Here is a 27779-nt window from a genome sequence, read left to right as displayed (position 1 = left end):
GGGCGGGGAGGGCGGGGCAGCGAGACCCCACACTCGGACTCCGCCACGGGCCTGGGCTCCCTGGGTCCCGGACCTCTTCCCTCCCTCGAGCCCTCATCCCCAGGGCCCCCGGCGTTTGGCGAGGCCCAGCTAGGGCAGCGGGCTCGGGCTGGTGATGTTCTCTGGGGGCGCTGGGGCCTCCGGGGTGGCTTTGCACCAGGTGGGGCGGACGGGAATGAAAGGCGGGGGGGTTGGGGGGGCTGGCTGCGCTCGCCCTGGGACTGGGGAGGAGGCGCTGAGAACCCGGCGGGGTGTGGGGGGGGGGGGGCCCAGAAGGAAAGGCCGGCCGGATGCCCCACGCTCGCTTCCACCCTCTTCCCAGTGAGCGGCCCGACGTGGTGCGGTGCGGTGCGATGCGGTGCGGTGCGGTGCGGGATGGAAGCGGAGGCGGGCGTGGGGCCAAGCCGGGAGCAGCGTGCAAGAGTCCCGGGATCGGTGAAGGCCGGGGCTTGCGCCACAGCGCCTTGCCAGGGTCCTCTTGCGCCGCCTCCGCCACCCGCCCGGGGCCCGCGGCGGAGGGCGGCGGCAGCCAGGCAGGCAGGCAGGCAGGCAGGTAGGCAGGCAGGCGCGTGCATGGGTGAAGCGCGGCACCCGCTGGGCTTGGGACGCGTGGAGCAGGCTCTTGAGGCGCCCAGCGGCAGCCGCCGGCGTCTACGGCCATACCACCCTGAACGCGCCCGATCTCGTCTGATCTCGGAAGCTAAGCAGGGTCGGGCCTGGTTAGTACTTGGATGGGAGACCGCCTGGGAATACCGGGTGCTGTAGGCTTTTGCCTTTTGCCTTTTGCCTCTGGCCTCCTTGACCTCTCCTTTGGCGCCCGCCGCCCCTCCCCCCTCCCTCCGTGTGTCCCTCTCTCCCCGGGGAGCGCGTCTCCTGGGGCCAAACACACCCCGCCCACTGCTCCCTCAGCTCCTCCCGGGCCGGCAAAGCGGCCTGGCCTGGCCTGGCCTGGCCTAGCCTAGCCTGGCCCCGCCCCGCTTCGCCACGCCCCGCCCCGCCCCGCCCCGCCCCCCGAGCCCGCACACCGCACACCCCACGGCACTTCACAAGGGGTCCGCTCGCCGCTCCCCGCTCCCCACTGCCCGCACCAGGCTAAATCCCACTGCACCGGCTGGAAGCCACGCCCCAGCTTTGCACCTTTCCTGACACTGCACCCGCACGCACGGAGGGGTGGGGGGGTGCGGTGAGGGCGGGACCGGGGGCTGGCGCCTGGGGACTGGAGGGTGGGGGCTGGCTGGGTGGATACAAGAACCCAGGAGCGGGCGGGGAGGGCGGGGCAGCGAGACCCCACACTCGGACTCCGCCACGGGCCTGGGCTCCCTGGGTCCCGGACCTCTTCCCTCCCTCGAGCCCTCATCCCCAGGGCCCCCGGCGTTTGGCGAGGCCCAGCTAGGGCAGCGGGCTCGGGCTGGTGATGTTCTCTGGGGGCGCTGGGGCCTCCGGGGTGGCTTTGCACCAGGTGGGGCGGACGGGAATGAAAGGCGGGGGGGTTGGGGGGGCTGGCTGCGCTCGCCCTGGGACTGGGGAGGAGGCGCTGAGAACCCGGCGGGGTGTGGGGGGGGGGGCCCAGAAGGAAAGGCCGGCCGGATGCCCCACGCTCGCTTCCACCCTCTTCCCAGTGAGCGGCCCGACGTGGTGCGGTGCGGTGCGATGCGGTGCGGTGCGGTGCGGGATGGAAGCGGAGGCGGGCGTGGGGCCAAGCCAGGAGCAGCGTGCAAGAGTCCCGGGATCGGTGAAGGCCGGGGCTTGCGCCACAGCGCCTTGCCAGGGTCCTCTTGCGCCGCCTCCGCCACCCGCCCGGGGCCCGCGGCGGAGGGCGGCGGCAGCCAGGCAGGCAGGCAGGCAGGTAGGCAGGCAGGCGCGTGCATGGGTGAAGCGCGGCACCCGCTGGGCTTGGGACGCGTGGAGCAGGCTCTTGAGGCGCCCAGCGGCAGCCGCCGGCGTCTACGGCCATACCACCCTGAACGCGCCCGATCTCGTCTGATCTCGGAAGCTAAGCAGGGTCGGGCCTGGTTAGTACTTGGATGGGAGACCGCCTGGGAATACCGGGTGCTGTAGGCTTTTGCCTTTTGCCTTTTGCCTCTGGCCTCCTTGACCTCTCCTTTGGCGCCCGCCGCCCCTCCCCCCTCCCTCCGTGTGTCCCTCTCTCCCCGGGGAGCGCGTCTCCTGGGGCCAAACACACCCCGCCCACTGCTCCCTCAGCTCCTCCCGGGCCGGCAAAGCGGCCTGGCCTGGCCTAGCCTAGCCTGGCCCCGCCCCCCGAGCCCCGCCCCGCCCCCCGAGCCTGCACACCGCACACCCCACGGCACTTCACAAGGGGACCGCTCGCCGCTCCCCGCTCCCCACTGCCCGCACCAGGCTAAATCCCACTGCACCGGCTGGAAGCCACGCCCCAGCTTTGCACCTTTCCTGACACTGCACCCGCACGCACGGAGGGGTGGGGGGGTGCGGTGAGGGCGGGACCGGGGGCTGGCGCCTGGGGACTGGAGGGTGGGGGCTGGCTGGGTGGATACAAGAACCCAGGAGCGGGCGGGGAGGGCGGGGCAGCGAGACCCCACACTCGGACTCCGCCACGGGCCTGGGCTCCCTGGGTCCCGGACCTCTTCCCTCCCTCGAGCCCTCATCCCCAGGGCCCCCGGCGTTTGGCGAGGCCCAGCTAGGGCAGCGGGCTCGGGCTGGTGATGTTCTCTGGGGGCGCTGGGGCCTCCGGGGTGGCTTTGCACCAGGTGGGGCGGACGGGAATGAAAGGCGGGGGGGTTGGGGGGGCTGGCTGCGCTCGCCCTGGGACTGGGGAGGAGGCGCTGAGAACCCGGCGGGGTGTGGGGGGGGGGGGGCCCAGAAGGAAAGGCCGGCCGGATGCCCCACGCTCGCTTCCACCCTCTTCCCAGTGAGCGGCCCGACGTGGTGCGGTGCGGTGCGATGCGGTGCGGTGCGGTGCGGGATGGAAGCGGAGGCGGGCGTGGGGCCAAGCCGGGAGCAGCGTGCAAGAGTCCCGGGATCGGTGAAGGCCGGGGCTTGCGCCACAGCGCCTTGCCAGGGTCCTCTTGCGCCGCCTCCGCCACCCGCCCGGGGCCCGCGGCGGAGGGCGGCGGCAGCCAGGCAGGCAGGCAGGCAGGCAGGTAGGCAGGCAGGCGCGTGCATGGGTGAAGCGCGGCACCCGCTGGGCTTGGGACGCGTGGAGCAGGCTCTTGAGGCGCCCAGCGGCAGCCGCCGGCGTCTACGGCCATACCACCCTGAACGCGCCCGATCTCGTCTGATCTCGGAAGCTAAGCAGGGTCGGGCCTGGTTAGTACTTGGATGGGAGACCGCCTGGGAATACCGGGTGCTGTAGGCTTTTGCCTTTTGCCTTTTGCCTCTGGCCTCCTTGACCTCTCCTTTGGCGCCCGCCGCCCCTCCCCCCTCCCTCCGTGTGTCCCTCTCTCCCCGGGGAGCGCGTCTCCTGGGGCCAAACACACCCCGCCCACTGCTCCCTCAGCTCCTCCCGGGCCGGCAAAGCGGCCTGGCCTGGCCTGGCCTGGCCTGGCCTAGCCTAGCCTGGCCCCGCCCCGCTTCGCCCCGCCCCGCCCCGCCCCGCCCCGCCCCCCGAGCCCGCACACCGCACACCCCACGGCACTTCACAAGGGGTCCGCTCGCCGCTCCCCGCTCCCCACTGCCCGCACCAGGCTAAATCCCACTGCACCGGCTGGAAGCCACGCCCCAGCTTTGCACCTTTCCTGACACTGCACCCGCACGCACGGAGGGGTGGGGGGGTGCGGTGAGGGCGGGACCGGGGGCTGGCGCCTGGGGACTGGAGGGTGGGGGCTGGCTGGGTGGATACAAGAACCCAGGAGCGGGCGGGGAGGGCGGGGCAGCGAGACCCCACACTCGGACTCCGCCACGGGCCTGGGCTCCCTGGGTCCCGGACCTCTTCCCTCCCTCGAGCCCTCATCCCCAGGGCCCCCGGCGTTTGGCGAGGCCCAGCTAGGGCAGCGGGCTCGGGCTGGTGATGTTCTCTGGGGGCGCTGGGGCCTCCGGGGTGGCTTTGCACCAGGTGGGGCGGACGGGAATGAAAGGCGGGGGGGTTGGGGGGGCTGGCTGCGCTCGCCCTGGGACTGGGGAGGAGGCGCTGAGAACCCGGCGGGGTGTGGGGGGGGGGGGGGCCCAGAAGGAAAGGCCGGCCGGATGCCCCACGCTCGCTTCCACCCTCTTCCCAGTGAGCGGCCCGACGTGGTGCGGTGCGGTGCGATGCGGTGCGGTGCGGTGCGGGATGGAAGCGGAGGCGGGCGTGGGGCCAAGCCGGGAGCAGCGTGCAAGAGTCCCGGGATCGGTGAAGGCCGGGGCTTGCGCCACAGCGCCTTGCCAGGGTCCTCTTGCGCCGCCTCCGCCACCCGCCCGGGGCCCGCGGCGGAGGGCGGCGGCAGCCAGGCAGGCAGGCAGGCAGGCGCGTGCATGGGTGAAGCGCGGCACCCGCTGGGCTTGGGACGCGTGGAGCAGGCTCTTGAGGCGCCCAGCGGCAGCCGCCGGCGTCTACGGCCATACCACCCTGAACGCGCCCGATCTCGTCTGATCTCGGAAGCTAAGCAGGGTCGGGCCTGGTTAGTACTTGGATGGGAGACCGCCTGGGAATACCGGGTGCTGTAGGCTTTTGTCTTTTGCCTTTTGCCTCTGGCCTCCTTGACCTCTCCTTTGGCGCCCGCCGCCCCTCCCCCCTCCCTCCGTGTGTCCCTCTCTCCCCGGGGAGCGCGTCTCCTGGGGCCAAACACACCCCGCCCACTGCTCCCTCAGCTCCTCCCGGGCCGGCAAAGCGGCCTGGCCTGGCCTGGCCTGGCCTGGCCTAGCCTAGCCTGGCCCCGCCCCGCTTCGCCCCGCCCCGCCCCGCCCCGCCCCGCCCCCCGAGCCCGCACACCGCACACCCCACGGCACTTCACAAGGGGACCGCTCGCCGCTCCCCGCTCCCCACTGCCCGCACCAGGCTAAATCCCACTGCACCGGCTGGAAGCCACGCCCCAGCTTTGCACCTTTCCTGACACTGCACCCGCACGCACGGAGGGGTGGGGGGGTGCGGTGAGGGCGGGACCGGGGGCTGGCGCCTGGGGACTGGAGGGTGGGGGCTGGCTGGGTGGATACAAGAACCCAGGAGCGGGCGGGGAGGGCGGGGCAGCGAGACCCCACACTCGGACTCCGCCACGGGCCTGGGCTCCCTGGGTCCCGGACCTCTTCCCTCCCTCGAGCCCTCATCCCCAGGGCCCCCGGCGTTTGGCGAGGCCCAGCTAGGGCAGCGGGCTCGGGCTGGTGATGTTCTCTGGGGGCGCTGGGGCCTCCGGGGTGGCTTTGCACCAGGTGGGGCGGACGGGAATGAAAGGCGGGGGGGTTGGGGGGGCTGGCTGCGCTCGCCCTGGGACTGGGGAGGAGGCGCTGAGAACCCGGCGGGGTGTGGGGGGGGGGGGCCCAGAAGGAAAGGCCGGCCGGATGCCCCACGCTCGCTTCCACCCTCTTCCCAGTGAGCGGCCCGACGTGGTGCGGTGCGGTGCGATGCGGTGCGGTGCGGTGCGGGATGGAAGCGGAGGCGGGCGTGGGGCCAAGCCGGGAGCAGCGTGCAAGAGTCCCGGGATCGGTGAAGGCCGGGGCTTGCGCCACAGCGCCTTGCCAGGGTCCTCTTGCGCCGCCTCCGCCACCCGCCCGGGGCCCGCGGCGGAGGGCGGCGGCAGCCAGGCAGGCAGGCAGGCAGGTAGGCAGGCAGGCGCGTGCATGGGTGAAGCGCGGCACCCGCTGGGCTTGGGACGCGTGGAGCAGGCTCTTGAGGCGCCCAGCGGCAGCCGCCGGCGTCTACGGCCATACCACCCTGAACGCGCCCGATCTCGTCTGATCTCGGAAGCTAAGCAGGGTCGGGTCTGGTTAGTACTTGGATGGGAGACCGCCTGTGAATACCGGGTGCTGTAGGCTTTTGCCTTTTGCCTTTTGCCTCTGGCCTACTTGACCTCTCCTTTGGCGCCCGCCGCCCCTCCCCCCTCCCTCCGTGTGTCCCTCTCTCCCCGGGGAGCGCGTCTCCTGGGGCCAAACACACCCCGCCCACTGCTCCCTCAGCTCCTCCCGGGCCGGCAAAGCGGCCTGGCCTGGCCTAGCCTAGCCTGGCCCCGCCCCCCGAGCCCCGCCCCGCCCCCCGAGCCCGCACACCGCACACCCCACGGCACTTCACAAGGGGACCGCTCGCCGCTCCCCGCTCCCCACTGCCCGCACCAGGCTAAATCCCACTGCACCGGCTGGAAGCCACGCCCCAGCTTTGCACCTTTCCTGACACTGCACCCGCACGCACGGAGGGGTGGGGGGGTGCGGTGAGGGCGGGACCGGGGGCTGGCGCCTGGGGACTGGAGGGTGGGGGCTGGCTGGGTGGATACAAGAACCCAGGAGCGGGCGGGGAGGGCGGGGCAGCGAGACCCCACACTCGGACTCCGCCACGGGCCTGGGCTCCCTGGGTCCCGGACCTCTTCCCTCCCTCGAGCCCTCATCCCCAGGGCCCCAGGCGTTTGGCGAGGCCCAGCTAGGGCAGCGGGCTCGGGCTGGTGATGTTCTCTGGGGGCGCTGGGGCCTCCGGGGTGGCTTTGCACCAGGTGGGGCGGACGGGAATGAAAGGCGGGGGGGTTGGGGGGGCTGGCTGCGCTCGCCCTGGGACTGGGGAGGAGTCGCTGAGAACCCGGCGGGGTGTGGGGGGGGGGGGCCCAGAAGGAAAGGCCGGCCGGATGCCCCACGCTCGCTTCCACCCTCTTCCCAGTGAGCGGCCCGACGTGGTGCGGTGCGGTGCGATGCGGTGCGGTGCGGTGCGGGATGGAAGCGGAGGCGGGCGTGGGGCCAAGCCAGGAGCAGCGTGCAAGAGTCCCGGGATCGGTGAAGGCCGGGGCTTGCGCCACAGCGCCTTGCCAGGGTCCTCTTGCGCCGCCTCCGCCACCCGCCCGGGGCCCGCGGCGGAGGGCGGCGGCAGCCAGGCAGGCAGGCAGGCAGGTAGGCAGGCAGGCGCGTGCATGGGTGAAGCGCGGCACCCGCTGGGCTTGGGACGCGTGGAGCAGGCTCTTGAGGCGCCCAGCGGCAGCCGCCGGCGTCTACGGCCATACCACCCTGAACGCGCCCGATCTCGTCTGATCTCGGAAGCTAAGCAGGGTCGGGCCTGGTTAGTACTTGGATGGGAGACCGCCTGGGAATACCGGGTGTTGTAGGCTTTTGCCTTTTGCCTTTTGCCTCTGGCCTCCTTGACCTCTCCTTTGGCGCCCGCCGCCCCTCCCCCCTCCCTCCGTGTGTCCCTCTCTCCCCGGGGAGCGCGTCTCCTGGGGCCAAACACACCCCGCCCACTGCTCCCTCAGCTCCTCCCGGGCCGGCAAAGCGGCCTGGCCTGGCCTAGCCTAGCCTGGCCCCGCCCCCCGAGCCCCGCCCCGCCCCCCGAGCCCGCACACCGCACACCCCACGGCACTTCACAAGGGGACCGCTCGCCGCTCCCCGCTCCCCACTGCCCGCACCAGGCTAAATCCCACTGCACCGGCTGGAAGCCACGCCCCAGCTTTGCACCTTTCCTGACACTGCACCCGCACGCACGGAGGGGTGGGGGGGTGCGGTGAGGGCGGGACCGGGGGCTGGCGCCTGGGGACTGGAGGGTGGGGGCTGGCTGGGTGGATACAAGAACCCAGGAGCGGGCGGGGAGGGCGGGGCAGCGAGACCCCACACTCGGACTCCGCCACGGGCCTGGGCTCCCTGGGTCCCGGACCTCTTCCCTCCCTCGAGCCCTCATCCCCAGGGCCCCCGGCGTTTGGCGAGGCCCAGCTAGGGCAGCGGGCTCGGGCTGGTGATGTTCTCTGGGGGCGCTGGGGCCTCCGGGGTGGCTTTGCACCAGGTGGGGCGGACGGGAATGAAAGGCGGGGGGGTTGGGGGGGCTGGCTGCGCTCGCCCTGGGACTGGGGAGGAGTCGCTGAGAACCCGGCGGGGTGTGGGGGGGGGGGGCCCAGAAGGAAAGGCCGGCCGGATGCCCCACGCTCGCTTCCACCCTCTTCCCAGTGAGCGGCCCGACGTGGTGCGGTGCGGTGCGATGCGGTGCGGTGCGGTGCGGGATGGAAGCGGAGGCGGGCGTGGGGCCAAGCCGGGAGCAGCGTGCAAGAGTCCCGGGATCGGTGAAGGCCGGGGCTTGCGCCACAGCGCCTTGCCAGGGTCCTCTTGCGCCGCCTCCGCCACCCGCCCGGGGCCCGCGGCGGAGGGCGGCGGCAGCCAGGCAGGCAGGCAGGCAGGTAGGCAGGCAGGCGCGTGCATGGGTGAAGCGCGGCACCCGCTGGGCTTGGGACGCGTGGAGCAGGCTCTTGAGGCGCCCAGCGGCAGCCGCCGGCGTCTACGGCCATACCACCCTGAACGCGCCCGATCTCGTCTGATCTCGGAAGCTAAGCAGGGTCGGGTCTGGTTAGTACTTGGATGGGAGACCGCCTGGGAATACCGGGTGCTGTAGGCTTTTGCCTTTTGCCTTTTGCCTCTGGCCTCCTTGACCTCTCCTTTGGCGCCCGCCGCCCCTCCCCCCTCCCTCCGTGTGTCCCTCTCTCCCCGGGGAGCGCGTCTCCTGGGGCCAAACACACCCCGCCCACTGCTCCCTCAGCTCCTCCCGGGCCGGCAAAGCGGCCTGGCCTGGCCTAGCCTAGCCTGGCCCCGCCCCCCGAGCCCCGCCCCGCCCCCCGAGCCCGCACACCGCACACCCCACGGCACTTCACAAGGGGACCGCTCGCCGCTCCCCGCTCCCCACTGCCCGCACCAGGCTAAATCCCACTGCACCGGCTGGAAGCCACGCCCCAGCTTTGCACCTTTCCTGACACTGCACCCGCACGCACGGAGGGGTGGGGGGGTGCGGTGAGGGCGGGACCGGGGGCTGGCGCCTGGGGACTGGAGGGTGGGGGCTGGCTGGGTGGATACAAGAACCCAGGAGCGGGCGGGGAGGGCGGGGCAGCGAGACCCCACACTCGGACTCCGCCACGGGCCTGGGCTCCCTGGGTCCCGGACCTCTTCCCTCCCTCGAGCCCTCATCCCCAGGGCCCCCGGCGTTTGGCGAGGCCCAGCTAGGGCAGCGGGCTCGGGCTGGTGATGTTCTCTGGGGGCGCTGGGGCCTCCGGGGTGGCTTTGCACCAGGTGGGGCGGACGGGAATGAAAGGCGGGGGGGTTGGGGGGGCTGGCTGCGCTCGCCCTGGGACTGGGGAGGAGGCGCTGAGAACCCGGCGGGGTGTGGGGGGGGGGGGGCCCAGAAGGAAAGGCCGGCCGGATGCCCCACGCTCGCTTCCACCCTCTTCCCAGTGAGCGGCCCGACGTGGTGCGGTGCGGTGCGATGCGGTGCGGTGCGGTGCGGGATGGAAGCGGAGGCGGGCGTGGGGCCAAGCCGGGAGCAGCGTGCAAGAGTCCCGGGATCGGTGAAGGCCGGGGCTTGCGCCACAGCGCCTTGCCAGGGTCCTCTTGCGCCGCCTCCGCCACCCGCCCGGGGCCCGCGGCGGAGGGCGGCGGCAGCCAGGCAGGCAGGCAGGCAGGTAGGCAGGCAGGCGCGTGCATGGGTGAAGCGCGGCACCCGCTGGGCTTGGGACGCGTGGAGCAGGCTCTTGAGGCGCCCAGCGGCAGCCGCCGGCGTCTACGGCCATACCACCCTGAACGCGCCCGATCTCGTCTGATCTCGGAAGCTAAGCAGGGTCGGGCCTGGTTAGTACTTGGATGGGAGACCGCCTGGGAATACCGGGTGTTGTAGGCTTTTGCCTTTTGCCTTTTGCCTCTGGCCTCCTTGACCTCTCCTTTGGCGCCCGCCGCCCCTCCCCCCTCCCTCCGTGTGTCCCTCTCTCCCCGGGGAGCGCGTCTCCTGGGGCCAAACACACCCCGCCCACTGCTCCCTCAGCTCCTCCCGGGCCGGCAAAGCGGCCTGGCCTGGCCTAGCCTAGCCTGGCCCCGCCCCCCGAGCCCCGCCCCGCCCCCCGAGCCCGCACACCGCACACCCCACGGCACTTCACAAGGGGACCGCTCGCCGCTCCCCGCTCCCCACTGCCCGCACCAGGCTAAATCCCACTGCACCGGCTGGAAGCCACGCCCCAGCTTTGCACCTTTCCTGACACTGCACCCGCACGCACGGAGGGGTGGGGGGGTGCGGTGAGGGCGGGACCGGGGGCTGGCGCCTGGGGACTGGAGGGTGGGGGCTGGCTGGGTGGATACAAGAACCCAGGAGCGGGCGGGGAGGGCGGGGCAGCGAGACCCCACACTCGGACTCCGCCACGGGCCTGGGCTCCCTGGGTCCCGGACCTCTTCCCTCCCTCGAGCCCTCATCCCCAGGGCCCCCGGCGTTTGGCGAGGCCCAGCTAGGGCAGCGGGCTCGGGCTGGTGATGTTCTCTGGGGGCGCTGGGGCCTCCGGGGTGGCTTTGCACCAGGTGGGGCGGACGGGAATGAAAGGCGGGGGGGTTGGGGGGGCTGGCTGCGCTCGCCCTGGGACTGGGGAGGAGGCGCTGAGAACCCGGCGGGGTGTGGGGGGGGGGGGGGGCCCAGAAGGAAAGGCCGGCCGGATGCCCCACGCTCGCTTCCACCCTCTTCCCAGTGAGCGGCCCGACGTGGTGCGGTGCGGTGCGATGCGGTGCGGTGCGGTGCGGGATGGAAGCGGAGGCGGGCGTGGGGCCAAGCCGGGAGCAGCGTGCAAGAGTCCCGGGATCGGTGAAGGCCGGGGCTTGCGCCACAGCGCCTTGCCAGGGTCCTCTTGCGCCGCCTCCGCCACCCGCCCGGGGCCCGCGGCGGAGGGCGGCGGCAGCCAGGCAGGCAGGCAGGCAGGTAGGCAGGCAGGCGCGTGCATGGGTGAAGCGCGGCACCCGCTGGGCTTGGGACGCGTGGAGCAGGCTCTTGAGGCGCCCAGCGGCAGCCGCCGGCGTCTACGGCCATACCACCCTGAACGCGCCCGATCTCGTCTGATCTCGGAAGCTAAGCAGGGTCGGGTCTGGTTAGTACTTGGATGGGAGACCGCCTGTGAATACCGGGTGCTGTAGGCTTTTGCCTTTTGCCTTTTGCCTCTGGCCTACTTGACCTCTCCTTTGGCGCCCGCCGCCCCTCCCCCCTCCCTCCGTGTGTCCCTCTCTCCCCGGGGAGCGCGTCTCCTGGGGCCAAACACACCCCGCCCACTGCTCCCTCAGCTCCTCCCGGGCCGGCAAAGCGGCCTGGCCTGGCCTAGCCTAGCCTGGCCCCGCCCCCCGAGCCCCGCCCCGCCCCCCGAGCCCGCACACCGCACACCCCACGGCACTTCACAAGGGGACCGCTCGCCGCTCCCCGCTCCCCACTGCCCGCACCAGGCTAAATCCCACTGCACCGGCTGGAAGCCACGCCCCAGCTTTGCACCTTTCCTGACACTGCACCCGCACGCACGGAGGGGTGGGGGGGTGCGGTGAGGGCGGGACCGGGGGCTGGCGCCTGGGGACTGGAGGGTGGGGGCTGGCTGGGTGGATACAAGAACCCAGGAGCGGGCGGGGAGGGCGGGGCAGCGAGACCCCACACTCGGACTCCGCCACGGGCCTGGGCTCCCTGGGTCCCGGACCTCTTCCCTCCCTCGAGCCCTCATCCCCAGGGCCCCCGGCGTTTGGCGAGGCCCAGCTAGGGCAGCGGGCTCGGGCTGGTGATGTTCTCTGGGGGCGCTGGGGCCTCCGGGGTGGCTTTGCACCAGGTGGGGCGGACGGGAATGAAAGGCGGGGGGGTTGGGGGGGCTGGCTGCGCTCGCCCTGGGACTGGGGAGGAGGCGCTGAGAACCCGGCGGGGTGTGGGGGGGGGGGGGGCCCAGAAGGAAAGGCCGGCCGGATGCCCCACGCTCGCTTCCACCCTCTTCCCAGTGAGCGGCCCGACGTGGTGCGGTGCGGTGCGATGCGGTGCGGTGCGGTGCGGGATGGAAGCGGAGGCGGGCGTGGGGCCAAGCCGGGAGCAGCGTGCAAGAGTCCCGGGATCGGTGAAGGCCGGGGCTTGCGCCACAGCGCCTTGCCAGGGTCCTCTTGCGCCGCCTCCGCCACCCGCCCGGGGCCCGCGGCGGAGGGCGGCGGCAGCCAGGCAGGCAGGCAGGCAGGTAGGCAGGCAGGCGCGTGCATGGGTGAAGCGCGGCACCCGCTGGGCTTGGGACGCGTGGAGCAGGCTCTTGAGGCGCCCAGCGGCAGCCGCCGGCGTCTACGGCCATACCACCCTGAACGCGCCCGATCTCGTCTGATCTCGGAAGCTAAGCAGGGTCGGGCCTGGTTAGTACTTGGATGGGAGACCGCCTGGGAATACCGGGTGTTGTAGGCTTTTGCCTTTTGCCTTTTGCCTCTGGCCTACTTGACCTCTCCTTTGGCGCCCGCCGCCCCTCCCCCCTCCCTCCGTGTGTCCCTCTCTCCCCGGGGAGCGCGTCTCCTGGGGCCAAACACACCCCGCCCACTGCTCCCTCAGCTCCTCCCGGGCCGGCAAAGCGGCCTGGCCTGGCCTAGCCTAGCCTGGCCCCGCCCCCCGAGCCCCGCCCCGCCCCCCGAGCCCGCACACCGCACACCCCACGGCACTTCACAAGGGGACCGCTCGCCGCTCCCCGCTCCCCACTGCCCGCACCAGGCTAAATCCCACTGCACCGGCTGGAAGCCACGCCCCAGCTTTGCACCTTTCCTGACACTGCACCCGCACGCACGGAGGGGTGGGGGGGTGCGGTGAGGGCGGGACCGGGGGCTGGCGCCTGGGGACTGGAGGGTGGGGGCTGGCTGGGTGGATACAAGAACCCAGGAGCGGGCGGGGAGGGCGGGGCAGCGAGACCCCACACTCGGACTCCGCCACGGGCCTGGGCTCCCTGGGTCCCGGACCTCTTCCCTCCCTCGAGCCCTCATCCCCAGGGCCCCCGGCGTTTGGCGAGGCCCAGCTAGGGCAGCGGGCTCGGGCTGGTGATGTTCTCTGGGGGCGCTGGGGCCTCCGGGGTGGCTTTGCACCAGGTGGGGCGGACGGGAATGAAAGGCGGGGGGGTTGGGGGGGCTGGCTGCGCTCGCCCTGGGACTGGGGAGGAGGCGCTGAGAACCCGGCGGGGTGTGGGGGGGGGGGGGCCCAGAAGGAAAGGCCGGCCGGATGCCCCACGCTCGCTTCCACCCTCTTCCCAGTGAGCGGCCCGACGTGGTGCGGTGCGGTGCGATGCGGTGCGGTGCGGTGCGGGATGGAAGCGGAGGCGGGCGTGGGGCCAAGCCGGGAGCAGCGTGCAAGAGTCCCGGGATCGGTGAAGGCCGGGGCTTGCGCCACAGCGCCTTGCCAGGGTCCTCTTGCGCCGCCTCCGCCACCCGCCCGGGGCCCGCGGCGGAGGGCGGCGGCAGCCAGGCAGGCAGGCAGGCAGGTAGGCAGGCAGGCGCGTGCATGGGTGAAGCGCGGCACCCGCTGGGCTTGGGACGCGTGGAGCAGGCTCTTGAGGCCCCCAGCGGCAGCGGCCGGCGTCTACGGCCATACCACCCTGAACGCGCCCGATCTCGTCTGATCTCGGAAGCTAAGCAGGGTCGGGTCTGGTTAGTACTTGGATGGGAGACCGCCTGTGAATACCGGGTGCTGTAGGCTTTTGCCTTTTGCCTTTTGCCTCTGGCCTACTTGACCTCTCCTTTGGCGCCCGCCGCCCCTCCCCCCTCCCTCCGTGTGTCCCTCTCTCCCCGGGGAGCGCGTCTCCTGGGGCCAAACACACCCCGCCCACTGCTCCCTCAGCTCCTCCCGGGCCGGCAAAGCGGCCTGGCCTGGCCTAGCCTAGCCTGGCCCCGCCCCCCGAGCCCCGCCCCGCCCCCCGAGCCCGCACACCGCACACCCCACGGCACTTCACAAGGGGACCGCTCGCCGCTCCCCGCTCCCCACTGCCCGCACCAGGCTAAATCCCACTGCACCGGCTGGAAGCCACGCCCCAGCTTTGCACCTTTCCTGACACTGCACCCGCACGCACGGAGGGGTGGGGGGGTGCGGTGAGGGCGGGACCGGGGGCTGGCGCCTGGGGACTGGAGGGTGGGGGCTGGCTGGGTGGATACAAGAACCCAGGAGCGGGCGGGGAGGGCGGGGCAGCGAGACCCCACACTCGGACTCCGCCACGGGCCTGGGCTCCCTGGGTCCCGGACCTCTTCCCTCCCTCGAGCCCTCATCCCCAGGGCCCCCGGCGTTTGGCGAGGCCCAGCTAGGGCAGCGGGCTCGGGCTGGTGATGTTCTCTGGGGGCGCTGGGGCCTCCGGGGTGGCTTTGCACCAGGTGGGGCGGACGGGAATGAAAGGCGGGGGGGTTGGGGGGGCTGGCTGCGCTCGCCCTGGGACTGGGGAGGAGGCGCTGAGAACCCGGCGGGGTGTGGGGGGGGGGGGCCCAGAAGGAAAGGCCGGCCGGATGCCCCACGCTCGCTTCCACCCTCTTCCCAGTGAGCGGCCCGACGTGGTGCGGTGCGGTGCGATGCGGTGCGGTGCGGTGCGGGATGGAAGCGGAGGCGGGCGTGGGGCCAAGCCGGGAGCAGCGTGCAAGAGTCCCGGGATCGGTGAAGGCCGGGGCTTGCGCCACAGCGCCTTGCCAGGGTCCTCTTGCGCCGCCTCCGCCACCCGCCCGGGGCCCGCGGCGGAGGGCGGCGGCAGCCAGGCAGGCAGGCAGGCAGGTAGGCAGGCAGGCGCGTGCATGGGTGAAGCGCGGCACCCGCTGGGCTTGGGACGCGTGGAGCAGGCTCTTGAGGCGCCCAGCGGCAGCCGCCGGCGTCTACGGCCATACCACCCTGAACGCGCCCGATCTCGTCTGATCTCGGAAGCTAAGCAGGGTCGGGCCTGGTTAGTACTTGGATGGGAGACCGCCTGGGAATACCGGGTGTTGTAGGCTTTTGCCTTTTGCCTTTTGCCTCTGGCCTCCTTGACCTCTCCTTTGGCGCCCGCCGCCCCTCCCCCCTCCCTCCGTGTGTCCCTCTCTCCCCGGGGAGCGCGTCTCCTGGGGCCAAACACACCCCGCCCACTGCTCCCTCAGCTCCTCCCGGGCCGGCAAAGCGGCCTGGCCTGGCCTAGCCTAGCCTGGCCCCGCCCCCCGAGCCCCGCCCCGCCCCCCGAGCCCGCACACCGCACACCCCACGGCACTTCACAAGGGGACCGCTCGCCGCTCCCCGCTCCCCACTGCCCGCACCAGGCTAAATCCCACTGCACCGGCTGGAAGCCACGCCCCAGCTTTGCACCTTTCCTGACACTGCACCCGCACGCACGGAGGGGTGGGGGGGTGCGGTGAGGGCGGGACCGGGGGCTGGCGCCTGGGGACTGGAGGGTGGGGGCTGGCTGGGTGGATACAAGAACCCAGGAGCGGGCGGGGAGGGCGGGGCAGCGAGACCCCACACTCGGACTCCGCCACGGGCCTGGGCTCCCTGGGTCCCGGACCTCTTCCCTCCCTCGAGCCCTCATCCCCAGGGCCCCCGGCGTTTGGCGAGGCCCAGCTAGGGCAGCGGGCTCGGGCTGGTGATGTTCTCTGGGGGCGCTGGGGCCTCCGGGGTGGCTTTGCACCAGGTGGGGCGGACGGGAATGAAAGGCGGGGGGGTTGGGGGGGCTGGCTGCGCTCGCCCTGGGACTGGGGAGGAGTCGCTGAGAACCCGGCGGGGTGTGGGGGGGGGGGGCCCAGAAGGAAAGGCCGGCCGGATGCCCCACGCTCGCTTCCACCCTCTTCCCAGTGAGCGGCCCGACGTGGTGCGGTGCGGTGCGATGCGGTGCGGTGCGGTGCGGGATGGAAGCGGAGGCGGGCGTGGGGCCAAGCCGGGAGCAGCGTGCAAGAGTCCCGGGATCGGTGAAGGCCGGGGCTTGCGCCACAGCGCCTTGCCAGGGTCCTCTTGCGCCGCCTCCGCCACCCGCCCGGGGCCCGCGGCGGAGGGCGGCGGCAGCCAGGCAGGCAGGCAGGCAGGTAGGCAGGCAGGCGCGTGCATGGGTGAAGCGCGGCACCCGCTGGGCTTGGGACGCGTGGAGCAGGCTCTTGAGGCGCCCAGCGGCAGCCGCCGGCGTCTACGGCCATACCACCCTGAACGCGCCCGATCTCGTCTGATCTCGGAAGCTAAGCAGGGTCGGGCCTGGTTAGTACTTGGATGGGAGACCGCCTGGGAATACCGGGTGCTGTAGGCTTTTGCCTTTTGCCTTTTGCCTCTGGCCTCCTTGACCTCTCCTTTGGCGCCCGCCGCCCCTCCCCCCTCCCTCCGTGTGTCCCTCTCTCCCCGGGGAGCGCGTCTCCTGGGGCCAAACACACCCCGCCCACTGCTCCCTCAGCTCCTCCCGGGCCGGCAAAGCGGCCTGGCCTGGCCTGGCCTGGCCTAGCCTAGCCTGGCCCCGCCCCCCGAGCCCCGCCCCGCCCCCCGAGCCCGCACACCGCACACCCCACGGCACTTCACAAGGGGACCGCTCGCCGCTCCCCGCTCCCCACTGCCCGCACCAGGCTAAATCCCACTGCACCGGCTGGAAGCCACGCCCCAGCTTTGCACCTTTCCTGACACTGCACCCGCACGCACGGAGGGGTGGGGGGGTGCGGTGAGGGCGGGACCGGGGGCTGGCGCCTGGGGACTGGAGGGTGGGGGCTGGCTGGGTGGATACAAGAACCCAGGAGCGGGCGGGGAGGGCGGGGCAGCGAGACCCCACACTCGGACTCCGCCACGGGCCTGGGCTCCCTGGGTCCCGGACCTCTTCCCTCCCTCGAGCCCTCATCCCCAGGGCCCCCGGCGTTTGGCGAGGCCCAGCTAGGGCAGCGGGCTCGGGCTGGTGATGTTCTCTGGGGGCGCTGGGGCCTCCGGGGTGGCTTTGCACCAGGTGGGGCGGACGGGAATGAAAGGCGGGGGGGTTGGGGGGGCTGGCTGCGCTCGCCCTGGGACTGGGGAGGAGGCGCTGAGAACCCGGCGGGGTGTGGGGGGGGGGGCCCAGAAGGAAAGGCCGGCCGGATGCCCCACGCTCGCTTCCACCCTCTTCCCAGTGAGCGGCCCGACGTGGTGCGGTGCGGTGCGATGCGGTGCGGTGCGGTGCGGGATGGAAGCGGAGGCGGGCGTGGGGCCAAGCCGGGAGCAGCGTGCAAGAGTCCCGGGATCGGTGAAGGCCGGGGCTTGCGCCACAGCGCCTTGCCAGGGTCCTCTTGCGCCGCCTCCGCCACCCGCCCGGGGCCCGCGGCGGAGGGCGGCGGCAGCCAGGCAGGCAGGCAGGCAGGTAGGCAGGCAGGCGCGTGCATGGGTGAAGCGCGGCACCCGCTGGGCTTGGGACGCGTGGAGCAGGCTCTTGAGGCGCCCAGCGGCAGCCGCCGGCGTCTACGGCCATACCACCCTGAACGCGCCCGATCTCGTCTGATCTCGGAAGCTAAGCAGGGTCGGGCCTGGTTAGTACTTGGATGGGAGACCGCCTGGGAATACCGGGTGCTGTAGGCTTTTGCCTTTTGCCTTTTGCCTCTGGCCTCCTTGACCTCTCCTTTGGCGCCCGCCGCCCCTCCCCCCTCCCTCCGTGTGTCCCTCTCTCCCCGGGGAGCGCGTCTCCTGGGGCCAAACACACCCCGCCCACTGCTCCCTCAGCTCCTCCCGGGCCGGCAAAGCGGCCTGGCCTGGCCTAGCCTAGCCTGGCCCCGCCCCCCGAGCCCCGCCCCGCCCCCCGAGCCCGCACACCGCACACCCCACGGCACTTCACAAGGGGACCGCTCGCCGCTCCCCGCTCCCCACTGCCCGCACCAGGCTAAATCCCACTGCACCGGCTGGAAGCCACGCCCCAGCTTTGCACCTTTCCTGACACTGCACCCGCACGCACGGAGGGGTGGGGGGGTGCGGTGAGGGCGGGACCGGGGGCTGGCGCCTGGGGACTGGAGGGTGGGGGCTGGCTGGGTGGATACAAGAACCCAGGAGCGGGCGGGGAGGGCGGGGCAGCGAGACCCCACACTCGGACTCCGCCACGGGCCTGGGCTCCCTGGGTCCCGGACCTCTTCCCTCCCTCGAGCCCTCATCCCCAGGGCCCCCGGCGTTTGGCGAGGCCCAGCTAGGGCAGCGGGCTCGGGCTGGTGATGTTCTCTGGGGGCGCTGGGGCCTCCGGGGTGGCTTTGCACCAGGTGGGGCGGACGGGAATGAAAGGCGGGGGGGTTGGGGGGGCTGGCTGCGCTCGCCCTGGGACTGGGGAGGAGGCGCTGAGAACCCGGCGGGGTGTGGGGGGGGGGGGGGCCCAGAAGGAAAGGCCGGCCGGATGCCCCACGCTCGCTTCCACCCTCTTCCCAGTGAGCGGCCCGACGTGGTGCGGTGCGGTGCGATGCGGTGCGGTGCGGTGCGGGATGGAAGCGGAGGCGGGCGTGGGGCCAAGCCGGGAGCAGCGTGCAAGAGTCCCGGGATCGGTGAAGGCCGGGGCTTGCGCCACAGCGCCTTGCCAGGGTCCTCTTGCGCCGCCTCCGCCACCCGCCCGGGGCCCGCGGCGGAGGGCGGCGGCAGCCAGGCAGGCAGGCAGGCAGGTAGGCAGGCAGGCGCGTGCATGGGTGAAGCGCGGCACCCGCTGGGCTTGGGACGCGTGGAGCAGGCTCTTGAGGCGCCCAGCGGCAGCCGCCGGCGTCTACGGCCATACCACCCTGAACGCGCCCGATCTCGTCTGATCTCGGAAGCTAAGCAGGGTCGGGCCTGGTTAGTACTTGGATGGGAGACCGCCTGGGAATACCGGGTGTTGTAGGCTTTTGCCTTTTGCCTTTTGCCTCTGGCCTACTTGACCTCTCCTTTGGCGCCCGCCGCCCCTCCCCCCTCCCTCCGTGTGTCCCTCTCTCCCCGGGGAGCGCGTCTCCTGGGGCCAAACACACCCCGCCCACTGCTCCCTCAGCTCCTCCCGGGCCGGCAAAGCGGCCTGGCCTGGCCTAGCCTAGCCTGGCCCCGCCCCCCGAGCCCCGCCCCGCCCCCCGAGCCCGCACACCGCACACCCCACGGCACTTCACAAGGGGACCGCTCGCCGCTCCCCGCTCCCCACTGCCCGCACCAGGCTAAATCCCACTGCACCGGCTGGAAGCCACGCCCCAGCTTTGCACCTTTCCTGACACTGCACCCGCACGCACGGAGGGGTGGGGGGGTGCGGTGAGGGCGGGACCGGGGGCTGGCGCCTGGGGACTGGAGGGTGGGGGCTGGCTGGGTGGATACAAGAACCCAGGAGCGGGCGGGGAGGGCGGGGCAGCGAGACCCCACACTCGGACTCCGCCACGGGCCTGGGCTCCCTGGGTCCCGGACCTCTTCCCTCCCTCGAGCCCTCATCCCCAGGGCCCCCGGCGTTTGGCGAGGCCCAGCTAGGGCAGCGGGCTCGGGCTGGTGATGTTCTCTGGGGGCGCTGGGGCCTCCGGGGTGGCTTTGCACCAGGTGGGGCGGACGGGAATGAAAGGCGGGGGGGTTGGGGGGGCTGGCTGCGCTCGCCCTGGGACTGGGGAGGAGGCGCTGAGAACCCGGCGGGGTGTGGGGGGGGGGGGGGCCCAGAAGGAAAGGCCGGCCGGATGCCCCACGCTCGCTTCCACCCTCTTCCCAGTGAGCGGCCCGACGTGGTGCGGTGCGGTGCGATGCGGTGCGGTGCGGTGCGGGATGGAAGCGGAGGCGGGCGTGGGGCCAAGCCGGGAGCAGCGTGCAAGAGTCCCGGGATCGGTGAAGGCCGGGGCTTGCGCCACAGCGCCTTGCCAGGGTCCTCTTGCGCCGCCTCCGCCACCCGCCCGGGGCCCGCGGCGGAGGGCGGCGGCAGCCAGGCAGGCAGGCAGGCAGGTAGGCAGGCAGGCGCGTGCATGGGTGAAGCGCGGCACCCGCTGGGCTTGGGACGCGTGGAGCAGGCTCTTGAGGCCCCCAGCGGCAGCGGCCGGCGTCTACGGCCATACCACCCTGAACGCGCCCGATCTCGTCTGATCTCGGAAGCTAAGCAGGGTCGGGTCTGGTTAGTACTTGGATGGGAGACCGCCTGTGAATACCGGGTGCTGTAGGCTTTTGCCTTTTGCCTTTTGCCTCTGGCCTACTTGACCTCTCCTTTGGCGCCCGCCGCCCCTCCCCCCTCCCTCCGTGTGTCCCTCTCTCCCCGGGGAGCGCGTCTCCTGGGGCCAAACACACCCCGCCCACTGCTCCCTCAGCTCCTCCCGGGCCGGCAAAGCGGCCTGGCCTGGCCTAGCCTAGCCTGGCCCCGCCCCCCGAGCCCCGCCCCGCCCCCCGAGCCCGCACACCGCACACCCCACGGCACTTCACAAGGGGACCGCTCGCCGCTCCCCGCTCCCCACTGCCCGCACCAGGCTAAATCCCACTGCACCGGCTGGAAGCCACGCCCCAGCTTTGCACCTTTCCTGACACTGCACCCGCACGCACGGAGGGGTGGGGGGGTGCGGTGAGGGCGGGACCGGGGGCTGGCGCCTGGGGACTGGAGGGTGGGGGCTGGCTGGGTGGATACAAGAACCCAGGAGCGGGCGGGGAGGGCGGGGCAGCGAGACCCCACACTCGGACTCCGCCACGGGCCTGGGCTCCCTGGGTCCCGGACCTCTTCCCTCCCTCGAGCCCTCATCCCCAGGGCCCCCGGCGTTTGGCGAGGCCCAGCTAGGGCAGCGGGCTCGGGCTGGTGATGTTCTCTGGGGGCGCTGGGGCCTCCGGGGTGGCTTTGCACCAGGTGGGGCGGACGGGAATGAAAGGCGGGGGGGTTGGGGGGGCTGGCTGCGCTCGCCCTGGGACTGGGGAGGAGGCGCTGAGAACCCGGCGGGGTGTGGGGGGGGGGGGCCCAGAAGGAAAGGCCGGCCGGATGCCCCACGCTCGCTTCCACCCTCTTCCCAGTGAGCGGCCCGACGTGGTGCGGTGCGGTGCGATGCGGTGCGGTGCGGTGCGGGATGGAAGCGGAGGCGGGCGTGGGGCCAAGCCGGGAGCAGCGTGCAAGAGTCCCGGGATCGGTGAAGGCCGGGGCTTGCGCCACAGCGCCTTGCCAGGGTCCTCTTGCGCCGCCTCCGCCACCCGCCCGGGGCCCGCGGCGGAGGGCGGCGGCAGCCAGGCAGGCAGGCAGGCAGGTAGGCAGGCAGGCGCGTGCATGGGTGAAGCGCGGCACCCGCTGGGCTTGGGACGCGTGGAGCAGGCTCTTGAGGCGCCCAGCGGCAGCCGCCGGCGTCTACGGCCATACCACCCTGAACGCGCCCGATCTCGTCTGATCTCGGAAGCTAAGCAGGGTCGGGCCTGGTTAGTACTTGGATGGGAGACCGCCTGGGAATACCGGGTGTTGTAGGCTTTTGCCTTTTGCCTTTTGCCTCTGGCCTCCTTGACCTCTCCTTTGGCGCCCGCCGCCCCTCCCCCCTCCCTCCGTGTGTCCCTCTCTCCCCGGGGAGCGCGTCTCCTGGGGCCAAACACACCCCGCCCACTGCTCCCTCAGCTCCTCCCGGGCCGGCAAAGCGGCCTGGCCTGGCCTAGCCTAGCCTGGCCCCGCCCCCCGAGCCCCGCCCCGCCCCCCGAGCCCGCACACCGCACACCCCACGGCACTTCACAAGGGGACCGCTCGCCGCTCCCCGCTCCCCACTGCCCGCACCAGGCTAAATCCCACTGCACCGGCTGGAAGCCACGCCCCAGCTTTGCACCTTTCCTGACACTGCACCCGCACGCACGGAGGGGTGGGGGGGTGCGGTGAGGGCGGGACCGGGGGCTGGCGCCTGGGGACTGGAGGGTGGGGGCTGGCTGGGTGGATACAAGAACCCAGGAGCGGGCGGGGAGGGCGGGGCAGCGAGACCCCACACTCGGACTCCGCCACGGGCCTGGGCTCCCTGGGTCCCGGACCTCTTCCCTCCCTCGAGCCCTCATCCCCAGGGCCCCCGGCGTTTGGCGAGGCCCAGCTAGGGCAGCGGGCTCGGGCTGGTGATGTTCTCTGGGGGCGCTGGGGCCTCCGGGGTGGCTTTGCACCAGGTGGGGCGGACGGGAATGAAAGGCGGGGGGGTTGGGGGGGCTGGCTGCGCTCGCCCTGGGACTGGGGAGGAGTCGCTGAGAACCCGGCGGGGTGTGGGGGGGGGGGGGCCCAGAAGGAAAGGCCGGCCGGATGCCCCACGCTCGCTTCCACCCTCTTCCCAGTGAGCGGCCCGACGTGGTGCGGTGCGGTGCGATGCGGTGCGGTGCGGTGCGGGATGGAAGCGGAGGCGGGCGTGGGGCCAAGCCGGGAGCAGCGTGCAAGAGTCCCGGGATCGGTGAAGGCCGGGGCTTGCGCCACAGCGCCTTGCCAGGGTCCTCTTGCGCCGCCTCCGCCACCCGCCCGGGGCCCGCGGCGGAGGGCGGCGGCAGCCAGGCAGGCAGGCAGGCAGGTAGGCAGGCAGGCGCGTGCATGGGTGAAGCGCGGCACCCGCTGGGCTTGGGACGCGTGGAGCAGGCTCTTGAGGCGCCCAGCGGCAGCCGCCGGCGTCTACGGCCATACCACCCTGAACGCGCCCGATCTCGTCTGATCTCGGAAGCTAAGCAGGGTCGGGCCTGGTTAGTACTTGGATGGGAGACCGCCTGGGAATACCGGGTGCTGTAGGCTTTTGCCTTTTGCCTTTTGCCTCTGGCCTCCTTGACCTCTCCTTTGGCGCCCGCCGCCCCTCCCCCCTCCCTCCGTGTGTCCCTCTCTCCCCGGGGAGCGCGTCTCCTGGGGCCAAACACACCCCGCCCACTGCTCCCTCAGCTCCTCCCGGGCCGGCAAAGCGGCCTGGCCTGGCCTGGCCTGGCCTAGCCTAGCCTGGCCCCGCCCCCCGAGCCCCGCCCCGCCCCCCGAGCCCGCACACCGCACACCCCACGGCACTTCACAAGGGGACCGCTCGCCGCTCCCCGCTCCCCACTGCCCGCACCAGGCTAAATCCCACTGCACCGGCTGGAAGCCACGCCCCAGCTTTGCACCTTTCCTGACACTGCACCCGCACGCACGGAGGGGTGGGGGGGTGCGGTGAGGGCGGGACCGGGGGCTGGCGCCTGGGGACTGGAGGGTGGGGGCTGGCTGGGTGGATACAAGAACCCAGGAGCGGGCGGGGAGGGCGGGGCAGCGAGACCCCACACTCGGACTCCGCCACGGGCCTGGGCTCCCTGGGTCCCGGACCTCTTCCCTCCCTCGAGCCCTCATCCCCAGGGCCCCCGGCGTTTGGCGAGGCCCAGCTAGGGCAGCGGGCTCGGGCTGGTGATGTTCTCTGGGGGCGCTGGGGCCTCCGGGGTGGCTTTGCACCAGGTGGGGCGGACGGGAATGAAAGGCGGGGGGGTTGGGGGGGCTGGCTGCGCTCGCCCTGGGACTGGGGAGGAGGCGCTGAGAACCCGGCGGGGTGTGGGGGGGGGGGGCCCAGAAGGAAAGGCCGGCCGGATGCCCCACGCTCGCTTCCACCCTCTTCCCAGTGAGCGGCCCGACGTGGTGCGGTGCGGTGCGATGCGGTGCGGTGCGGTGCGGGATGGAAGCGGAGGCGGGCGTGGGGCCAAGCCGGGAGCAGCGTGCAAGAGTCCCGGGATCGGTGAAGGCCGGGGCTTGCGCCACAGCGCCTTGCCAGGGTCCTCTTGCGCCGCCTCCGCCACCCGCCCGGGGCCCGCGGCGGAGGGCGGCGGCAGCCAGGCAGGCAGGCAGGCAGGTAGGCAGGCAGGCGCGTGCATGGGTGAAGCGCGGCACCCGCTGGGCTTGGGACGCGTGGAGCAGGCTCTTGAGGCGCCCAGCGGCAGCCGCCGGCGTCTACGGCCATACCACCCTGAACGCGCCCGATCTCGTCTGATCTCGGAAGCTAAGCAGGGTCGGGCCTGGTTAGTACTTGGATGGGAGACCGCCTGGGAATACCGGGTGCTGTAGGCTTTTGCCTTTTGCCTTTTGCCTCTGGCCTCCTTGACCTCTCCTTTGGCGCCCGCCGCCCCTCCCCCCTCCCTCCGTGTGTCCCTCTCTCCCCGGGGAGCGCGTCTCCTGGGGCCAAACACACCCCGCCCACTGCTCCCTCAGCTCCTCCCGGGCCGGCAAAGCGGCCTGGCCTGGCCTAGCCTAGCCTGGCCCCGCCCCCCGAGCCCCGCCCCGCCCCCCGAGCCCGCACACCGCACACCCCACGGCACTTCACAAGGGGACCGCTCGCCGCTCCCCACTGCCCGCACCAGGCTAAATCCCACTGCACCGGCTGGAAGCCACGCCCCAGCTTTGCACCTTTCCTGACACTGCACCCGCACGCACGGAGGGGTGGGGGGGTGCGGTGAGGGCGGGACCGGGGGCTGGCGCCTGGGGACTGGAGGGTGGGGGCTGGCTGGGTGGATACAAGAACCCAGGAGCGGGCGGGGAGGGCGGGGCAGCGAGACCCCACACTCGGACTCCGCCACGGGCCTGGGCTCCCTGGGTCCCGGACCTCTTCCCTCCCTCGAGCCCTCATCCCCAGGGCCCCCGGCGTTTGGCGAGGCCCAGCTAGGGCAGCGGGCTCGGGCTGGTGATGTTCTCTGGGGGCGCTGGGGCCTCCGGGGTGGCTTTGCACCAGGTGGGGCGGACGGGAATGAAAGGCGGGGGGGTTGGGGGGGCTGGCTGCGCTCGCCCTGGGACTGGGGAGGAGGCGCTGAGAACCCGGCGGGGTGTGGGGGGGGGGGGCCCAGAAGGAAAGGCCGGCCGGATGCCCCACGCTCGCTTCCACCCTCTTCCCAGTGAGCGGCCCGACGTGGTGCGGTGCGGTGCGATGCGGTGCGGTGCGGTGCGGGATGGAAGCGGAGGCGGGCGTGGGGCCAAGCCGGGAGCAGCGTGCAAGAGTCCCGGGATCGGTGAAGGCCGGGGCTTGCGCCACAGCGCCTTGCCAGGGTCCTCTTGCGCCGCCTCCGCCACCCGCCCGGGGCCCGCGGCGGAGGGCGGCGGCAGCCAGGCAGGCAGGCAGGCAGGTAGGCAGGCAGGCGCGTGCATGGGTGAAGCGCGGCACCCGCTGGGCTTGGGACGCGTGGAGCAGGCTCTTGAGGCGCCCAGCGGCAGCCGCCGGCGTCTACGGCCATACCACCCTGAACGCGCCCGATCTCGTCTGATCTCGGAAGCTAAGCAGGGTCGGGCCTGGTTAGTACTTGGATGGGAGACCGCCTGGGAATACCGGGTGCTGTAGGCTTTTGCCTTTTGCCTTTTGCCTCTGGCCTCCTTGACCTCTCCTTTGGCGCCCGCCGCCCCTCCCCCCTCCCTCCGTGTGTCCCTCTCTCCCCGGGGAGCGCGTCTCCTGGGGCCAAACACACCCCGCCCACTGCTCCCTCAGCTCCTCCCGGGCCGGCAAAGCGGCCTGGCCTGGCCTAGCCTAGCCTGGCCCCGCCCCCCGAGCCCCGCCCCGCCCCCCGAGCCCGCACACCGCACACCCCACGGCACTTCACAAGGGGACCGCTCGCCGCTCCCCGCTCCCCACTGCCCGCACCAGGCTAAATCCCACTGCACCGGCTGGAAGCCACGCCCCAGCTTTGCACCTTTCCTGACACTGCACCCGCACGCACGGAGGGGTGGGGGGGTGCGGTGAGGGCGGGACCGGGGGCTGGCGCCTGGGGACTGGAGGGTGGGGGCTGGCTGGGTGGATACAAGAACCCAGGAGCGGGCGGGGAGGGCGGGGCAGCGAGACCCCACACTCGGACTCCGCCACGGGCCTGGGCTCCCTGGGTCCCGGACCTCTTCCCTCCCTCGAGCCCTCATCCCCAGGGCCCCCGGCGTTTGGCGAGGCCCAGCTAGGGCAGCGGGCTCGGGCTGGTGATGTTCTCTGGGGGCGCTGGGGCCTCCGGGGTGGCTTTGCACCAGGTGGGGCGGACGGGAATGAAAGGCGGGGGGGTTGGGGGGGCTGGCTGCGCTCGCCCTGGGACTGGGGAGGAGGCGCTGAGAACCCGGCGGGGTGTGGGGGGGGGGGGGCCCAGAAGGAAAGGCCGGCCGGATGCCCCACGCTCGCTTCCACCCTCTTCCCAGTGAGCGGCCCGACGTGGTGCGGTGCGGTGCGATGCGGTGCGGTGCGGTGCGGGATGGAAGCGGAGGCGGGCGTGGGGCCAAGCCGGGAGCAGCGTGCAAGAGTCCCGGGATCGGTGAAGGCCGGGGCTTGCGCCACAGCGCCTTGCCAGGGTCCTCTTGCGCCGCCTCCGCCACCCGCCCGGGGCCCGCGGCGGAGGGCGGCGGCAGCCAGGCAGGCAGGCAGGCAGGTAGGCAGGCAGGCGCGTGCATGGGTGAAGCGCGGCACCCGCTGGGCTTGGGACGCGTGGAGCAGGCTCTTGAGGCGCCCAGCGGCAGCCGCCGGCGTCTACGGCCATACCACCCTGAACGCGCCCGATCTCGTCTGATCTCGGAAGCTAAGCAGGGTCGGGCCTGGTTAGTACTTGGATGGGAGACCGCCTGTGAATACCGGGTGCTGTAGGCTTTTGCCTTTTGCCTTTTGCCTCTGGCCTACTTGACCTCTCCTTTGGCGCCCGCCGCCCCTCCCCCCTCCCTCCGTGTGTCCCTCTCTCCCCGGGGAGCGCGTCTCCTGGGGCCAAACACACCCCGCCCACTGCTCCCTCAGCTCCTCCCGGGCCGGCAAAGCGGCCTGGCCTGGCCTAGCCTAGCCTGGCCCCGCCCCCCGAGCCCCGCCCCGCCCCCCGAGCCCGCACACCGCACACCCCACGGCACTTCACAAGGGGACCGCTCGCCGCTCCCCGCTCCCCACTGCCCGCACCAGGCTAAATCCCACTGCACCGGCTGGAAGCCACGCCCCAGCTTTGCACCTTTCCTGACACTGCACCCGCACGCACGGAGGGGTGGGGGGGTGCGGTGAGGGCGGGACCGGGGGCTGGCGCCTGGGGACTGGAGGGTGGGGGCTGGCTGGGTGGATACAAGAACCCAGGAGCGGGCGGGGAGGGCGGGGCAGCGAGACCCCACACTCGGACTCCGCCACGGGCCTGGGCTCCCTGGGTCCCGGACCTCTTCCCTCCCTCGAGCCCTCATCCCCAGGGCCCCCGGCGTTTGGCGAGGCCCAGCTAGGGCAGCGGGCTCGGGCTGGTGATGTTCTCTGGGGGCGCTGGGGCCTCCGGGGTGGCTTTGCACCAGGTGGGGCGGACGGGAATGAAAGGCGGGGGGGTTGGGGGGGCTGGCTGCGCTCGCCCTGGGACTGGGGAGGAGGCGCTGAGAACCCGGCGGGGTGTGGGGGGGGGGGGCCCAGAAGGAAAGGCCGGCCGGATGCCCCACGCTCGCTTCCACCCTCTTCCCAGTGAGCGGCCCGACGTGGTGCGGTGCGGTGCGATGCGGTGCGGTGCGGTGCGGGATGGAAGCGGAGGCGGGCGTGGGGCCAAGCCGGGAGCAGCGTGCAAGAGTCCCGGGATCGGTGAAGGCCGGGGCTTGCGCCACAGCGCCTTGCCAGGGTCCTCTTGCGCCGCCTCCGCCACCCGCCCGGGGCCCGCGGCGGAGGGCGGCGGCAGCCAGGCAGGCAGGCAGGCAGGTAGGCAGGCAGGCGCGTGCATGGGTGAAGCGCGGCACCCGCTGGGCTTGGGACGCGTGGAGCAGGCTCTTGAGGCGCCCAGCGGCAGCCGCCGGCGTCTACGGCCATACCACCCTGAACGCGCCCGATCTCGTCTGATCTCGGAAGCTAAGCAGGGTCGGGCCTGGTTAGTACTTGGATGGGAGACCGCCTGGGAATACCGGGTGTTGTAGGCTTTTGCCTTTTGCCTTTTGCCTCTGGCCTCCTTGACCTCTCCTTTGGCGCCCGCCGCCCCTCCCCCCTCCCTCCGTGTGTCCCTCTCTCCCCGGGGAGCGCGTCTCCTGGGGCCAAACACACCCCGCCCACTGCTCCCTCAGCTCCTCCCGGGCCGGCAAAGCGGCCTGGCCTGGCCTAGCCTAGCCTGGCCCCGCCCCCCGAGCCCCGCCCCGCCCCCCGAGCCCGCACACCGCACA

General features: G+C 72.9%; 22 non-coding genes across 22 annotated transcripts; all 22 read left to right on the top strand.

The window, feature by feature from the left end:
• Positions 1-688: 688 nt before the first annotated feature.
• On the top strand, positions 689-807 carry LOC125160049 (5S ribosomal RNA). Its single transcript, XR_007150108.1, has one exon. It is a non-coding gene; the product is annotated as a 5S ribosomal RNA (ribosomal RNA).
• Positions 808-1981: 1174 nt separating this feature from the next.
• LOC125160048 (5S ribosomal RNA) lies at positions 1982-2100 on the top strand. Its single transcript, XR_007150107.1, has one exon. It is a non-coding gene; the product is annotated as a 5S ribosomal RNA (ribosomal RNA).
• A 1154-nt stretch (positions 2101-3254) lies between these two features.
• Positions 3255-3373, top strand: LOC125160047 (5S ribosomal RNA). Its single transcript, XR_007150106.1, has one exon. It is a non-coding gene; the product is annotated as a 5S ribosomal RNA (ribosomal RNA).
• A 1170-nt stretch (positions 3374-4543) lies between these two features.
• Positions 4544-4662, top strand: LOC125160046 (5S ribosomal RNA). Its single transcript, XR_007150105.1, has one exon. It is a non-coding gene; the product is annotated as a 5S ribosomal RNA (ribosomal RNA).
• A 1180-nt stretch (positions 4663-5842) lies between these two features.
• Positions 5843-5961, top strand: LOC125160007 (5S ribosomal RNA). The gene has a single exon (XR_007150066.1). It is a non-coding gene; the product is annotated as a 5S ribosomal RNA (ribosomal RNA).
• A 1149-nt stretch (positions 5962-7110) lies between these two features.
• LOC125159980 (5S ribosomal RNA) lies at positions 7111-7229 on the top strand. Its single transcript, XR_007150041.1, has one exon. It is a non-coding gene; the product is annotated as a 5S ribosomal RNA (ribosomal RNA).
• A 1149-nt stretch (positions 7230-8378) lies between these two features.
• Positions 8379-8497, top strand: LOC125159994 (5S ribosomal RNA). Its single transcript, XR_007150054.1, has one exon. It is a non-coding gene; the product is annotated as a 5S ribosomal RNA (ribosomal RNA).
• Positions 8498-9647: 1150 nt separating this feature from the next.
• Positions 9648-9766, top strand: LOC125159979 (5S ribosomal RNA). The gene has a single exon (XR_007150040.1). It is a non-coding gene; the product is annotated as a 5S ribosomal RNA (ribosomal RNA).
• Positions 9767-10918: 1152 nt separating this feature from the next.
• LOC125160006 (5S ribosomal RNA) lies at positions 10919-11037 on the top strand. Its single transcript, XR_007150065.1, has one exon. It is a non-coding gene; the product is annotated as a 5S ribosomal RNA (ribosomal RNA).
• A 1151-nt stretch (positions 11038-12188) lies between these two features.
• On the top strand, positions 12189-12307 carry LOC125159978 (5S ribosomal RNA). Its single transcript, XR_007150039.1, has one exon. It is a non-coding gene; the product is annotated as a 5S ribosomal RNA (ribosomal RNA).
• Positions 12308-13457: 1150 nt separating this feature from the next.
• Positions 13458-13576, top strand: LOC125160005 (5S ribosomal RNA). The gene has a single exon (XR_007150064.1). It is a non-coding gene; the product is annotated as a 5S ribosomal RNA (ribosomal RNA).
• A 1149-nt stretch (positions 13577-14725) lies between these two features.
• On the top strand, positions 14726-14844 carry LOC125159977 (5S ribosomal RNA). The gene has a single exon (XR_007150038.1). It is a non-coding gene; the product is annotated as a 5S ribosomal RNA (ribosomal RNA).
• Positions 14845-15993: 1149 nt separating this feature from the next.
• Positions 15994-16112, top strand: LOC125160045 (5S ribosomal RNA). The gene has a single exon (XR_007150104.1). It is a non-coding gene; the product is annotated as a 5S ribosomal RNA (ribosomal RNA).
• Positions 16113-17270: 1158 nt separating this feature from the next.
• LOC125160043 (5S ribosomal RNA) lies at positions 17271-17389 on the top strand. The gene has a single exon (XR_007150102.1). It is a non-coding gene; the product is annotated as a 5S ribosomal RNA (ribosomal RNA).
• A 1151-nt stretch (positions 17390-18540) lies between these two features.
• LOC125159976 (5S ribosomal RNA) lies at positions 18541-18659 on the top strand. The gene has a single exon (XR_007150037.1). It is a non-coding gene; the product is annotated as a 5S ribosomal RNA (ribosomal RNA).
• Positions 18660-19810: 1151 nt separating this feature from the next.
• LOC125160004 (5S ribosomal RNA) lies at positions 19811-19929 on the top strand. The gene has a single exon (XR_007150063.1). It is a non-coding gene; the product is annotated as a 5S ribosomal RNA (ribosomal RNA).
• Positions 19930-21078: 1149 nt separating this feature from the next.
• On the top strand, positions 21079-21197 carry LOC125159975 (5S ribosomal RNA). The gene has a single exon (XR_007150036.1). It is a non-coding gene; the product is annotated as a 5S ribosomal RNA (ribosomal RNA).
• A 1150-nt stretch (positions 21198-22347) lies between these two features.
• On the top strand, positions 22348-22466 carry LOC125160042 (5S ribosomal RNA). The gene has a single exon (XR_007150101.1). It is a non-coding gene; the product is annotated as a 5S ribosomal RNA (ribosomal RNA).
• A 1159-nt stretch (positions 22467-23625) lies between these two features.
• Positions 23626-23744, top strand: LOC125160041 (5S ribosomal RNA). Its single transcript, XR_007150100.1, has one exon. It is a non-coding gene; the product is annotated as a 5S ribosomal RNA (ribosomal RNA).
• A 1142-nt stretch (positions 23745-24886) lies between these two features.
• On the top strand, positions 24887-25005 carry LOC125160040 (5S ribosomal RNA). The gene has a single exon (XR_007150099.1). It is a non-coding gene; the product is annotated as a 5S ribosomal RNA (ribosomal RNA).
• Positions 25006-26155: 1150 nt separating this feature from the next.
• LOC125159992 (5S ribosomal RNA) lies at positions 26156-26274 on the top strand. The gene has a single exon (XR_007150052.1). It is a non-coding gene; the product is annotated as a 5S ribosomal RNA (ribosomal RNA).
• Positions 26275-27423: 1149 nt separating this feature from the next.
• On the top strand, positions 27424-27542 carry LOC125159974 (5S ribosomal RNA). The gene has a single exon (XR_007150035.1). It is a non-coding gene; the product is annotated as a 5S ribosomal RNA (ribosomal RNA).
• The last annotated feature ends 237 nt before the right edge of the window (positions 27543-27779 follow it).

This window comes from Prionailurus viverrinus, unplaced genomic scaffold, assembly GCF_022837055.1.
Source record: "Prionailurus viverrinus isolate Anna unplaced genomic scaffold, UM_Priviv_1.0 scaffold_90, whole genome shotgun sequence".
NCBI classification, from domain to species: Eukaryota; Metazoa; Chordata; class Mammalia; order Carnivora; family Felidae; genus Prionailurus; species Prionailurus viverrinus.
Note: the sequence above shows the minus strand (reverse complement) of the source record. Positions and strands in the feature narration are given on the sequence as shown.